Here is a 14,190-nt window from a genome sequence, read left to right on the forward strand (position 1 = left end):
GTCATAAGAAAATGTGGCATTTAAAAGAGGACCCACAGCCAGAAAGATAAATCCTTCTGAATTAGCAGTTTTAGTTCAGGTTTTCTTTGGCTGGGATCCTAAATGTCCTTAGTAGGAAATAAATCCCACTGAAATCATTGGACTTAACTTAGAAACTATGCTCTTCTTTTCAGTCTCTGTGGATTTATAACTGGAATTAAAATTGTTCTGCACTAAGTCCCTGTCTCCAGTCACGTTTCTTCAGCTTTGATTCAGCATTCAGGGAACTTTTGTTAGTGTGGACTCTGAATCAAGAGAAATTCAGTGTCCCCTTATGATGGTAAAGAGTAAGGAATCCAAATTCACATTTTGAGCCATATTTCAATACTTCTGGTTTAGCCAAATTATAACCTTGCTTGAACTTGTGATATATTAGAAAATTAACAGAGCAATGCTAAACAGAATTACATCCTTCTAATTCCATTGGCTTCAATGGGTTTGAAATGGTATAGCTCTGCTTGGGATTGCATTGTAAACCATTTGCCTTTGACATCTGCTCTAATTCCCAAGAATCCAGTATCTTCGGGACACAAAGGTATTTTGATCCCTCTAATCTGTCTGCCTACCTACGTGCCTGTTCATCTCTCTAGAGCTGTGATAAGTGAGCTGAGCTTGTTTTGTTACACCAGACCCCATTCCAGCAAAGTAAATGCACAGGACTTGGAACTTCATACATTAATAGCAATAATATTAATCACATGTGTAAAGTACAGGATAGGAGTGATATCTCCCTTCCCCAGAGCATAGACTCTGTGCCTGTAACAGAACAGGCAGATACTCAACAAGTAGATTCCACTCCCCCCCCCAACCCCATGGAAATGCACAGGGTCGGCCATAGACTATCCGGCACCCTAGGCAAGGCTAATTTCTGGCAAACCCCTCCCCCCACACACACTGATAACCAGTTTCAAAAAAAGGTGAATTGTGGGTGCATCAAATCAGCCCAGCCATTTCCACTCCATAGCCTCATGTGGACCAAAGCAGGAGGGAGGTAACCATCCTCCCTCTCCCTGCCAGAGCAGCAAGTGGGGCTTCAATCCTTGCCCTTCCATGAACAACAGTTGCTCTGGGAGCCCTAGAGGTATAGTGGGGGGGGGGCATTGAGACCAAGGCCACTGGCACCAGTACTTTGGCACTCTTGAAGCAGGAGAGAAGCCTAAGGGAACACGTGGCAACAGAGAGAGATCCAGCAAGCTCCCATTCTCTCTGCCTCAGTTACTTGTCTGCAAAATGGGAGTAAATAATGCTGACCCCCATCAAAAGGCTGCTGTGAGAATTGCTGATAGATCATTTATACATGAAGCCAGGCCTTGAATTCAGCAGGAGGTCACAGGAGAGCAGCTCCTGAACCTTGTTGATGGTTCCCCCTCCTCCTCCCCACCTTGTCTATTGAATAGTAGGTGCAGCTGCATAACAATCCTTGGATGAGCTCCAGTGCCGGATTAAACCCTGTAGAGAAGCATTTGCAGGGTCATGACCTGGTACCGGGCCACAGAAGCCTCAATACCGGGTCACAAGAATAGCCAAAACTAGCCCTGCCCCCAGCAAAGCATGAGCTCTGCTTCCTTCCTTTCCCATCTTTCTGTTGTGCAGAGAAAAGCTAGACTTGAAGACTGAAACAGGCTGCAAAGCCTGAGCTCTGTTTTCTTTCCTTCCATCCCCCAATGTCTCTGTGTTGTACAGAGAAAAGCTAGGCTTGAAGACTGACACAGGCTGCAAAGCCTGAGCCTCATTTTGCTTCCTTCCATCCCCCATCTTCTCTTTGTTGTGCAGAGAGGAGCTGGGCTGCCTCTCCTTCCTTCTCTCCACCTCTCAGTGCTTAAGAGAAAAGCCAGAGTCCACTGGCACTTTAGATCCATGAAGTGTTCTTCAAGGTATGAGCTTTCATGTGCCTTGCAGTATGTTCTTTTGGGGAGATTTTCTCAGGAGGCCTGAGCAGCAAAGAAGGGGGAGATTTTTTTTTTCAGCCAGGATGGGCAGGGAGTGGGCATTCCAGGAGCTTTTTTTTCCCTTACCAAATGACCCCTGGACAGAACTGTTGCTGGCTGAAGTCATCTGATGGTCAGTAAGGCCTTTTTCCCCTTCCTTCCTTCCTTCCTTCCTTCCTTCCTTCCTTCCTTCCTTCCTTCCTTCCTTCCTTCCTTCCTTCCTTCCTTCCTTCCTTCCTTCCTTTCCCTGCAAGTGATGCTCTGTCTGTATTCTTGGTGCTGGGGGAGGGAAGCCACAGTGGGAGAGCTTGTGTGAGAGAATTTTGGACTGGATGGTCCACTGGCCTCATCCAGCATGGCTTCTCTTATATTCTTATGTTCTTCCTTTCCATGTATTTCTTTTCCTTTCCTTTCCTTTCCTTTCCTTTCCTTTCCTTTCCTTTCCTTTCCTTTCCTTCCATTTCATTCTTTCGTTTTCTTTCTTTCCTTCCATTTTTACTGGATGAAACTTTTCTGTTCCTTATACTGTTGTTGCAGACATAGCAGCTCTGCCAATGAAAAGTTGGCACCCCCTGTTGTAACCAGCTGGCCTTCCTATGAGATTTCAATGTGAGTGAGTGAGAGGCGTGGGGCAGAAAGAGATTATTGGAGATAACTGCTGTATATCTCAACAGCACTGGAAGTGATGGTACTATGAACTTGGCACCATTTTACTGGTCCTGCTTTTAACACCTGTCTGACACCAAAATTAAACTCCTCCTGTAGATATTAAAAAGGATGAAAAGAAGTTCACTGGCTAAATATCTGCACAACAGGTTGCTTTTAAAGGCATGAGAAACAGCCAATAAAAATCTGCAAGCCCCTCATAAATATCCTTTTTGGGAGATTTTCTTGAAACCAAGCAAGCTTGGTTTTAGCTTGAGGCAGGGGTAGTAGCAGCTGAAGGAAGGGCCTACTAAATGTGTCAGCATATTTTGAGGTAGAGTAGCTGCCAGGGCCCAGTGTGGGTGGTACACAGTGCTGGCATTGCTGATGGTGATGGCAACAGCACTTCCAACTGCATACACTGGCCAGTTCTGTTGAGGAAGGGATGTGTAGGTGTTGCAGGCAATTGAACATGGGCATTAAGAGTGCTTGCAAGCTGGAGAACAAACAGATAGGTGCATGCAGGTGTGGAAGTGGAAAGAGAGGGCCCTGGGAATGTATGAAAAAGTTGCAGACCACCCATCTTCCATCTCCATTTTGGCTCAGCATGAATTTCAGAGAGATTTTTCTGAAAGCTAAGTTACTTCAGAAGATGCAGGTTTGGGGGAGTGCCCTGGAAGTGACATCACAGGAAGAGGTGGAGTTTTGGTTCAGTGTGCCCTGGAAATGACATCACTTGGGCCTTGACCTGGAAGTGGCACCACAGGAAATGACATAATTCCTGTCTCCCGGCTCCATCCCCAAAGTCTCCTGGCTCCACCCCCCAATTTTAGTGGGCTACGAAGGAGAAGTGAAAAAATAACCGGGCCACGGGGTGGGGGTGAAAGTTTGGAAAACCCTGCTGTAGATGGCCCTAGGCATCTTGGGGGGTGGGGAGCTTGCAAATGATCTCAGTCGGAGCCCCTTCCCCACCACCCATAGCCCCCACTGCAGCCTGCAGGCCCCTTCTCAAAAGCCCTGTTGATAAAGCTGTGGGGGAGAGGCAGAGAGAGGCAAACTTGGTGACAATGCCAGCAGCAGTTGCACCAGGCAAGCTCGCCAATGAGTGGCTCAGTTGCTGGCAGTGCAGGCAGGCTGGGAGGGCTGCAAGCAAGGGGAAAATGGGGGAGGGGGAAGCTGTCCCGGGGCCCCTAAAGGTGTGGGGGCCCATAGGCCAGTTCCTACTTGTTAATCCAGTCCTGATGAGCTCCACCACCTATTTTTCTACAAAACAACCCCTGCATGAAGCACTTTGAACACTTTGGCTGTTCTTGTTAGGATTCCTTTCTGCTGCTGTCCACACAGCCTAGGCTTTATATGCTGGCTAACCCCCTGCTCCTTTGTATTGTGAGGTGGGACCCCACTGGCTTGTTATGGCCAGAAGGCCAATCTATTGAGAAGAAAGGAATTCTGGACAAGTGGGTCAAAGAAGCAAGCGTTTATTTCATGGTTTGCAAATCATGCAGCGATCAGGGCAAGTAAACCCACCCAAATCTCTAAAGTCTGTATCGCAGCACAGCTCAATTTAAGCCTCTCCTGACATGCCTAGGCTGGCTCTGCTGACCAATTAGCCAGCAGCCTCACAATCTCACTGCCCTATCCCGTTCAATCTATCACGAGCACACCCTGTGTTTCCCCCCTCCCAATTTCCTTAAGATACGTGTGATGCTTGTAGGACCAAACTTAAGTTTTGTTTCTCCAGTTAGCTTTCATTTCTCCACTTCAGCCTAGACTAAGTTTCACCCATACCCTTTTACAGCTAAGCAATGCTTTTTGTGCCTGAACTATTGACCTTGCAGTTTTTAGCTACCTTCCCTGTTATGTACATCCAGCTATTCTATAACAAAATGAGACCCTATTTCCTCTGCCTTAACAATCCCATACTTCTTTTGATTATGTGCTTCTCATTTTGTTACTTGAGGAGGACTTAATGTCATTTGTAGCATTGGGGTCATCTCCTCCTTGTCTACTAATAGCATTTGTTTGACCTGGGGTTCTTTCCCTATCATACCTTCCACCTTTCCCTGCACCAGGTGTCTAATCAGAGGTATGAGACAAGGGACAATCATCAAACCTCCTATTATTAGAAGTCCCATCATTAAGGCCTGTTTCCAACTACTAAACAATCCTCCCAGCCATCCCTCCGTGTCTAAAATCCCTTACCATTTTTGCACTGGCACATGGGCCAAACCTTTCGTTCTATTAGTTATTTCAGCCATTACTTCCTGAGTGTCACCAATCTCCAGACAACAGTTAATATTGAGTTTGGTTATAGGTACACTGGGAAACCTTCCCTTCACATTTATAATGAGTGTGATACATAAGGGTCTGCATACTTTGTCTTCCTTGCTTGGTGGTAGTGATACATGGGCATGAGGTAGATCTGGCAGTGGCAACAAGGCATATTAAAAATATCCAGAGCACATTTCCTGCCAGGTTATGCAATCCTCTGTGTCCCAAGGGTGTAACCCGTGCTCCAACATTCCCTCCCAGTTTTCCTCTATCTCATTCTCTGTATTGGTGGAATCGTCTGTGTTCCCGTGAAGGGGGTTTATAGGATTGGCACATTGTACACAATATTTTTGATGCCAAAAATTAGGGTCCACCAAGTTTTGCTGGTTGCGTGAATAGATTTCTGGCTCCTCCGCCCCTTCCCCTGAACACTCCCAGATTCTCCAGTTAGCAAAGTAAGTATGACAAATAAACCTCACCTTTTTCTTCTGGTGTTTTTCTGGATCCTAGTGTTGGAACCTAACCACCACCCACCAAAGCCGACCGGCCACGTACTCGCCCGTTAGATTGCCTTTATAAAACTGACAAAAATCTCCCTCCAACAAAGTATATTGAGACGGTAAAGATCCAAAAATGTGAAAGTCGCCTATGATTTCTTCAAGTCTCTGGTCAGGCGTCCAGGCCGGGTTGTCTTCAGACGTCGCTATTTCCCACTACTGGTCCATCAGCCCTCAAGGTTAGCTTCAGAGGCTCGTCATGGTATAGCTCAGCTCGCTAGTTCTTTGGTGCGATGCCTGCCTTAACCCTTGTGTGATGACTCCACCTTCGCTCAGCAGTGTGGACAGAGCTCTCAGTAGTTAGCAAGACCTGGAATGGACCATCCCAGGACGGTCCCAGTGGTTGTGAGTAGGGGTGTGCATTCGGTTCGGCCGAACCGTATATACAGCCTGATCAACACTGATTCGGCTGTATACGGAATTGGCCGTAGCCAATTCCCATTGCCGCCTATTATGCGGCAGCTGAATACGGCTCGCCGTATACTGCCGAATAACTATTCGGAAGTATACGGCTGTCAATGGAAAAGGCGGGAAAGTAGCTTCTGCAGCCTCAGTGGAGCTGCTTGCCTACTTTCCCGCCTTTAGTGGCCTCTTCCCGCCTCTCCCATAGCCTCCCTGGGATCAAGGAGGGGGGAGAGGGGGAAGAGAAGCCCCAGCAGCCAATCCAAAGCATGCATTTGCAAAATGCATGCTTTGCAGGGCTGTTGTGTAGGTGATGGCCCAGCCATCAGCTACATTGTTGTTATTTTGATCTTTTGCTTACTTGGGTATCCAAGTAAGCATTGTTGTCTGGCCAATCAGAGAGCAGTGCTATTTTTTGAAATTGCTCTCTGTAGGGCCAGAGAACCTTTTTAAGGAGTCTTCCTGGCTGGACTCCTCCATTGCTGTGTTGGTGTATGTGGGTTGGTGTGAGAGATTGTGCTGCTGCTGGCTGGCCCTTGGCTTCAGCTGCTGCCTGCTGCTCTCTCACTCAGCCTTACCAGACTTCCCTGGAGTAGAGAAGACAAGGTAAGACAGTTTTGGGGTTCTTGTTTTAGTTTTTGTTGGTAAAAGGACTAGAGTCCCTTTACTTGCCCAGATTTGGGTGGGTGAGTACTGGGTGGGTAGCCTATTTGGGGTTGGGGTTAGGTTCTGCTGGGGGTGGGGGTGGTTGCTAATTTGCCCATATCTTAATTTAGTGAGAGGACTTTTAAAAGTGCAGTGTCCTTTTACTTCTCCTGATTTGGGTGGCTTGGATTTCTTGGGGTTAGGGTGAAGGGGGTTTTTTTGGGCGGGGGGGTTGGCAAAGTTCCTGTATTGTTAAAAGTTGAGGGGTTTTTTTTACTGTTTTAAAAGTATTCAGTGTTTGATTTGTTGCTGCTGTGTTGTGCTGCTGCTGTTACTTTTATCTTCAGGTTATTGGGGGGGTTGCTGTTTGGCCTTATTTTCATTGTTTAAAAGGCCACTTTTGTCCCCCTTTTCCTGGTTCTGGTTTTAGGGGTGGGGGTGTTGTTGTTGACTGATTTGGCCTGAGTTTTCTTATTGGTGAAAGGCTACTTTTTAAACACTTGAGTTGCTTGGCCTTTTTTCCTGTTGTCCCTTTTCCTGGTTTGGGGGTGGGGGTGTTGTTGACTTATTTGGCCTGAGCTTTTTTGTTGGTGAAAAGGCCACTTTTTTAACACTTGGCTTTTTGTGATTCTGCTGGTTTTGTTTTGGTTTTTTTAAATTACCTCTGGTTGGTGTGGGGGTTGGCGAGGGTGTGTGTGGGCTGTGTGGGCTGGGTCACTTTCTTGTTTTTGTAGAGTAGATTGTGTGTTCTGTGGCAGGGAAGCTGGCACCTGGGTGAGAGACCCAGAACCAGCAGGCTTGTTGTGGTTGGCCAGCTCTCCCCGTGTTGTTTGGGGCAGGGTGGAGAGCTGGCATCTGTAGATTGTGTGTTCTGTGGCAGGGAAACTGGCACCTGGGTGAGAGACCCAGAACCAGCAGGCTTGTTGTGGTTGGCCAGCTCTCCCCGTGTTGTTTGGGGCAGGGCTGGAGAGCTGGCATCTGGGTTTGCTGCAGCCAGGTCTGCCTCAAACCCCCTGCCCCCCAGTAGCCTCTAATTATGCCCTATGTTGCAATTGATGTTAATGGCCCATAGGGTATAATGATGGAATAGGGGCACCCTCTTTGGGTGCCCCTGGAATGGGATCCCCTGGCCCAATCTTTTTGGGACTTGGGGGGGTTGGAGGGGAGAGTCCCCTGCAGGTCCCCTGCAAATTTGGGGGCTCTCCCTCAAACCCCCTCTCCTCCAGGCGGCTTCAAATATACCTATTTCCATTGATTTCAATGGCCCATAGGGTATAATAGGGCCGTATATTCGGAAATAGCCGCACATCTACCGTATATGAGGCTATTCCGAATGCGGTATTCAGCAGTATATGGGGATTCTGAATTTTTCTCCCCCGTATACTTCCGAATCCGTGTAATGCCGAATTTTTTTTTTGCACATCCCTAGTTGTGAGTCCCAGCATTTGACATAGACCTAATCGCCTGGTATGAAGTGGTGCACATCGACCTCTAGTGGCGGAGTGAGGTGTAATATACCTCTTTTCCGGCAATGAGACAAAAGCAAAGAAAGAGACTGCAAGTATTTTCGTACAACGCCTCCCTCTCCCTCACCAGGACTGGTGTACAAAGAGGGGCCATCCTCTGGTTGCCTTCTACCCCTATAATAGAAGCTTTGCAGGTCAAAATCTGAACCCCTGGTAGGAGCCATGCCAATGAAGACCTCGTGGCTCCTGAATCAACTAAAAAGATTACCTCTTTTCCTTTTTGCCCCACTTTTAAGGTTATCATGGGCTCTGCAGAAGTGGGGCCAAAATGCAGAAAGCCCCAACCCCCCTAGTCCTCATCCTCTTCGTCATACATGGCGGCCACACGGTATAATTCTGCATTCTCTGGCTGTCTGTTGGGACATTCACGGCCCCAGTGCCCCCTCATTTTGCAAAACTTACACATGTCCCTGCGGAGGGGTGCCCGAAAGCCCTCTCTTCTCTGTCCCACCCCCCTTTCCGGGGCTCCGTACCACACCTCGTAACGGGGCCGTCGTCCCGGGGGTGGAGTATACCCAAATACTTCTTTCCACCTTTCTCCTCCTAAAATTTCCTTATGTACCTTCTTCACCGTCTGAACCATCAACTTAACCTTTTTCTTTTCCTCTACCTTGTCCCTTCTGGCTACTACCTTCTGAGCTTCACCTACTAAATCCTGTAAGGATTTTTCCATAAGCCCATCCAACTTCTGAAGTTTCTTTCTAATGTCCTCACTACTACTCGAAACAAACTGTAACTTAAGAACCGCTTCTCCTTCCCCCGATTCCAGATCAATTCCAGTGAAAGCAGACATCCCCTCCCTTAATCGCGTTAAATACTCCAATGGACTTTCCTCCTTCTTCTGTGGGTGTCCAAAGGCCTTTTGAAGGTTAAATACCTTAGGAATCATTTTTACAATGCCCCCCAATAACAGACCTCGATAAGTAACACAAAAGGTTGGACCTGCCGGGGTTTGGAAATCCAGATTTTCTGGATTCTCTTCAGGGAGTACTGCCAGGGACTCCACCTCCTGCCTGTCATTTCCTTTCTTGAGCCATTCGGCTCGAGCAGTACGGAGAGCCTGGCGAGTCTCCTCAGTTCTCACCAGTTGTTTACAAATATGCATCAGCTCACTGGGTGTATAAACTGACGGGCCCAAGAAGCCATCTAGTTTGTCCCTGAATACTTTAGGATTTTTGTACAAGGGGGGCAATTGAGTTTTCATGGTGTGTAGTTCTGTGGAGGTCAGTGGGACGTCCACAAATCCTACACCATTCCCCATTGGGACCTGTCGGAGGGGAGCAATTCTTCCCCCTGTCGCCCCTTCACTAGTCTCTTCTTCTTCGCTACTGCCTCTTGCCTTCTCATCCAGCAATTTCCTTTGCTCCACTTTTGACTCTGTTTCACCAACTTGGCCTTTTTTTCTCTCCTCCTTATTTTTGTCCCCCCACACTTGGTTTCTTTGAATGATGTCCCTTAACTCCCTGTGATTAATCCGCCCTCTTTCTTCATGCAGGGTGGGGTGTTGACCCCGTTCTCCCTCAGGAAGAGGTTGGTCATCCCCCTCCAATGGTGGGGGGTGATCCAAGGAGTCCCATTTTTTTCTCCTCTTCCTCTTTTTCTTTTTCAGGCCCTATCTCTCCCTTCCTCCCCACAGCCATCACGACCTTTTGTGATGTGAAAGCCAACCACACATCTACACAGTGGAGATTATCTGGAACTTCACGTCTCGGCTCCAAGCGGAGCCAATACTGTTCCATGCCTCTTATTATTCCCCTATCCTTCATGCCATATTTAGGCCAAGTGTGGCCCCATGGCAAATCCCTAATGAGGGGCCACTCATTTAAACATTTATTAACTACCATATCTTTAGAAACTCCATAATCCTTGAATTTTTCCCACTCTTGGCACAACTGCCTGAGTGGAGAATCCCAAGGGAACTCAACCGTTGTCCCTTTCCCATTCCCACCTTTATTGTCCTTAGGTCTTTCTAACGTGGTGTCCCCCAGACCCTGAACCCTTTAGACGTCTTATTTCCCATTGTCCAACTTGGCCAATAATACTCACCGGGGACGACAGTCTCTTTCCGTCAAGTATGTCATCCCTCATGTGCCTGGTTCTCTGACCCACTGGAATGGTTTGGCTCCATGAGGCGTCAAAACGACACTGAGAGAACGACTGTTCTCTCAATCCCAAGAAGGAGTGCTGGGCCTAGGACTAAGACGTCCGTCGATGCCGTGACCCTCACTCTGGAGTCGTTGTATCCCACCGCTGCCGCCGAATCTGTTACGGCCAGAAGGCCAATCTATTGAGAAGAAAGGAATTCTGGACAAGTGGGTCAAAGAAGCAAGCGTTTATTTCATGGTTTGCAAATCATGGAGAGATCAGGGCAAGTAAACCCACCCAAATCTCTAAAGTCTGTATCGCAGCACAGCTCAATTTAAGCCTCTTCTGACATGCCTAGGTTGGCTCTGCTGACCAAGTAGCCAGCAGCCTCACAATCTCACTGCCCTATCCTGTTCAATCTATCACGAGCACACCCTGTGTTTCCCCCCTCCCCATTTCCTTAAGATACGTGTGATGCTTGTAGGACCAAATTTAAGTTTCGTTTCTCCAGTTAGCTTTCATTTCTCCACATCAGCCTAGACTAAGTTTCACCCATACCCTTTTACAGCTAAGCAATGCTTTTTGTGCCTGAACTATTGACCTTGCAGTTTTTAGCTACCTTCCCTGTTATGTACATCCAGCTATTCTATAACAAAATGAGACCCTATTTCCTCTGCCTTAACAGGCTGACCCTGGCAAGTGCATTGGAGGAATCCCAAGTGGCGTCCAGGGACAGCCAGATAAGACAGCCCAAGCAGAGGGTTGGAAAGTGCGGGGGGGGGGGGGGCTAGATACAATTAATGGCTTTGGAGATCCCCATCACTATCTGGGTCTCGGCCCCTAAAACAAGTCTTGCTCACCACAGATATAATGTCAAGAGCTAGAACTTGCGGTTGCCAGACAGTCTTCGGATTTCCTGGATGTTCTACACACAATGCCATATGAATTAATTAATACATTGCCAGGTCCCATTTCAGCCCTGAAGCAAGGATGCCTTTGCAGAGAGAAAGCACTAATGAGAGTCCAAAGTAACTAGACATACATAAGGAAGTAGTGTGCTTTCGGGGGAGGGGGGTCATTTACTATCAGAGAAGTAGCCAAGAGTAGGTGATATCTCATTGCCTCCCATCAGTCCCCTGGAAAGGAAGGCAGTTTGGTATAGCCAACTCTGATGAAGTCTGAGAAGCTAAGCAGGGTCAGTAAGTACATGGAAGGGAGACCAGGAAGATTTTGCAGAGGAAAGCGAAGGCCAACCGCCTCTGCTTCTTCTCTGGCTTGAAAGCCCCTTGCTGGGAATGCTATAAGTCAGCTGCGACTGGAGGGCACTTGACATACACCTCAGTCCCCTGCTCTGTCCCTCTGTTTCCAAACCAGAGTGGTTTACTGAGCCAGGTGCTGCTGCCTGCTCAAATGCATCAAGGGGCAACAAGCAAAAGCCTCTGGAACTGACTTTCATGCACGGCTGGGCCTTTGGGGAAAGCCCACTCTGCCCCAGCAGGAACCAAATTCTGGCACCAAGCTCCACAACAGCCTGGTGGCACCAACGCTTTCCGAGCATCTTTTGCTATCTGCTGAAGGGTTCAGGCAGTGACAACTTGCAGATGGCTGAAAGGTGCAGCTGGAGTGAAAAGCCTCACAAAGTTTGAACTGATGTCCCTGCTGAGTTCCCAGAGACTGGAGGCTCCCCCACATAGGGTACTGGCCTGCCTGACCTTCCCCCCATTGCCCACCCAGCAGTGACTTGCTTACTGGGCGTCCTTACAGAGCTGCCAGGGGGCAGATCTTTGGCCAGATGAGAGCGCATGTCTGCAGCCTGGCTTGACCCTTAGGGGAAGTGGCAGGGCAGGTTAAGAAGCAGAGTTCTTGCGATCCCCCTTTCCTCCCTCCCCAGCTGGGCTTGCATGGCCAAGTTGGAATCTAGAGTTGACAAGAGGCTTCCTTTCTTTCCTCCCTGCCCCCCCTCCCAAAGTGTCGAGGAGCTGAGCCCCAGAGGTGGAGGCAGTGGAGAGGCAGGGTGCTGTGCGGTGCTTTCTCCCCAGTGGAAACAAGTCACCGCCGTGTCACCTGCCAAGCAGGTCCCTGGCTGCAGCATCTACTGTGGCTTCCATGTGTGCATTCTTGCCTATGCTGCACAGCTTAGGTGGAAGCCCAGGAGGGATTCAGGGTTACAACTTATTTAAAAAGGACAGACAAATGAGAAAGGGTGGAGGCATAGCAGTATATGTGAAGGAGGTATATACTTGTGAGGAAATATGTGAATCTGAGCAAGGGAAAAATAAAAGGAGTAAGAAATAACAGTGATATTATTGTGGGGGTCTGCTGTAGACCACCAAACCAGGCAGAGGACTTGGATGAGATACTCCTACAACAGATTGCAAAGTTCTACAAGAGAAGGGATACAGTGATCATGGGAGATTTCAATTACCTGGACATCTGTTGGAAGTTCAACTCTGCTAAAAATGAAAGGTCAAATAGATTCCTGACTTGTCTTGCTGACAGCTTCCTTTTCCAGAAAGTGAAGAAGGAAACAAGGGGATCTGCTATCTTGGATTTGATTCTCACCAACAAGGAAGAATTGATTGAAGAAGTAGAAATAGTGGGCACCCTGGGCAGTAGTGATAGGGTTGCCAAGTCCAATTCAAGAAATATCTGGGGACTTTGGGGGTGGAGCCAGGAGACTTTGGGGCTGGCCAGGAGACTTTGGGGCTGGCCATCACATTTAAAGGGACAGCACACCTTTTTAAATGCCTTCCTTCCATAGGAAATAATGAAAGATAGGGGCACCTTCTTTTGGGGCTCATAGAGTTGGACCCCTTGGCCCAATCATTTTGAAACTTGGGGGGTAGTTTGTGGACAGGCACTAGATGCTGTACTGAAAATTTGGTGCCTCTACGTCAAAACACAGCCCCCCGCAGAGCCCCCAATACTGCCAGATCAATTCTCCATTATACCCTATGAGACTCGATCTCCACATAGGGAATAATGACGTGCCCAGCAGACATCCCCCCCCCCCCCCCCGTTTCTGGTGACTCTGAAGTGAGGGATTGGCATCTCTATTCATGAGTTGCTGCCAACTTCTTCAAAGTAACACAGACACACCATCCCAAGAGGAAGCCTTTCCAATCGGAGACTGAAGCCTCCGGAGGTGGAAAGTCACATGGTGGCTGTGGGGGAGGGGCTTCCCCCCACCGGCCAGCTGACTGGGGGCAGGAGGGAGCCTGGGAAAACCATAGAACCCCCCTCCCTCGGGACCTGGGATTGGCAAGCCTAAGTAGTGACCATGTGATTTTTGAATGTTCAGTCTTAGGGAAGGGAAAAGCTATACATAGTTAGACTTATAGGTTGGACTTTAGAAAAGCAAACTTTGATAAACTTAGAACTATGATGGGTAAAATCCCATGGTCAGAAATACTTAGGAAGAAGGGGGTTTAAGAGGGTTGGGAGTTTCTTAAAAGTGAAATATTGAAAGCGCAATCACAGATGATTCCTATGAGAAGAAAAAATGAAAAAAGCCTAGAGAAGCCGAGTTGGCTCCATAAAAAGCTCTCTAAAGACTTGAGAAATAAAGAAGATTCCTTTAGGAATTGGAAGGAGGGCCTTATAACCAAGGATGAATATAAACAAATCACCAGTGCTTGTAGAGAAAAAGTCAGAAAAGCTAAAGCTCAGTATGAGCTTAGGCTGGCCAAAGATGCTAAAAACAACAAAAAGGGGTTCTTTTCTTATGTTCAGAGTAAGAAAAAGAGCAAGGACATGGCAGGCCCATTGCGAGGGAAGGAAAGTGAAATTGTAGCAGGTAATGAAGAGAGGGTGAAACTGCTCAATTCCTACTTTTCCTCAGTCTTCTCTTCTGAGGGAAAGAGTGCTCAACATGGCAAAAACAGAACATATAATGAGGGTATGAAGTTCCAACCTAGGATCAGCATAGGGGTAGTACTTTAAATGAAACTAATTCCTCAGGGCCAGATGAACTGCATCCAAGAGTTATAAAAGTAGCATTTTTGCTCACAAGACTCCACAGCTTATTGCTTATACAGCTTATTGCTTATACAGTTTCCCTTTGGAGAACCAGGTTTGTTTTAAACTGTAACT

General features: G+C 47.8%; 1 protein-coding gene across 1 annotated transcript in view; it reads left to right on the forward strand.

The window, feature by feature from the left end:
* The window catches only part of LOC132567325 (omega-hydroxyceramide transacylase-like), a 41,193-nt gene that overhangs the window by 1,226 nt on the left and 25,777 nt on the right, over positions 1-14,190 (forward strand). The window lies entirely within an intron of this gene.

This window comes from Heteronotia binoei, chromosome 2, assembly GCF_032191835.1.
Source record: "Heteronotia binoei isolate CCM8104 ecotype False Entrance Well chromosome 2, APGP_CSIRO_Hbin_v1, whole genome shotgun sequence".
Classification (NCBI taxonomy): Eukaryota; Metazoa; Chordata; class Lepidosauria; order Squamata; family Gekkonidae; genus Heteronotia; species Heteronotia binoei.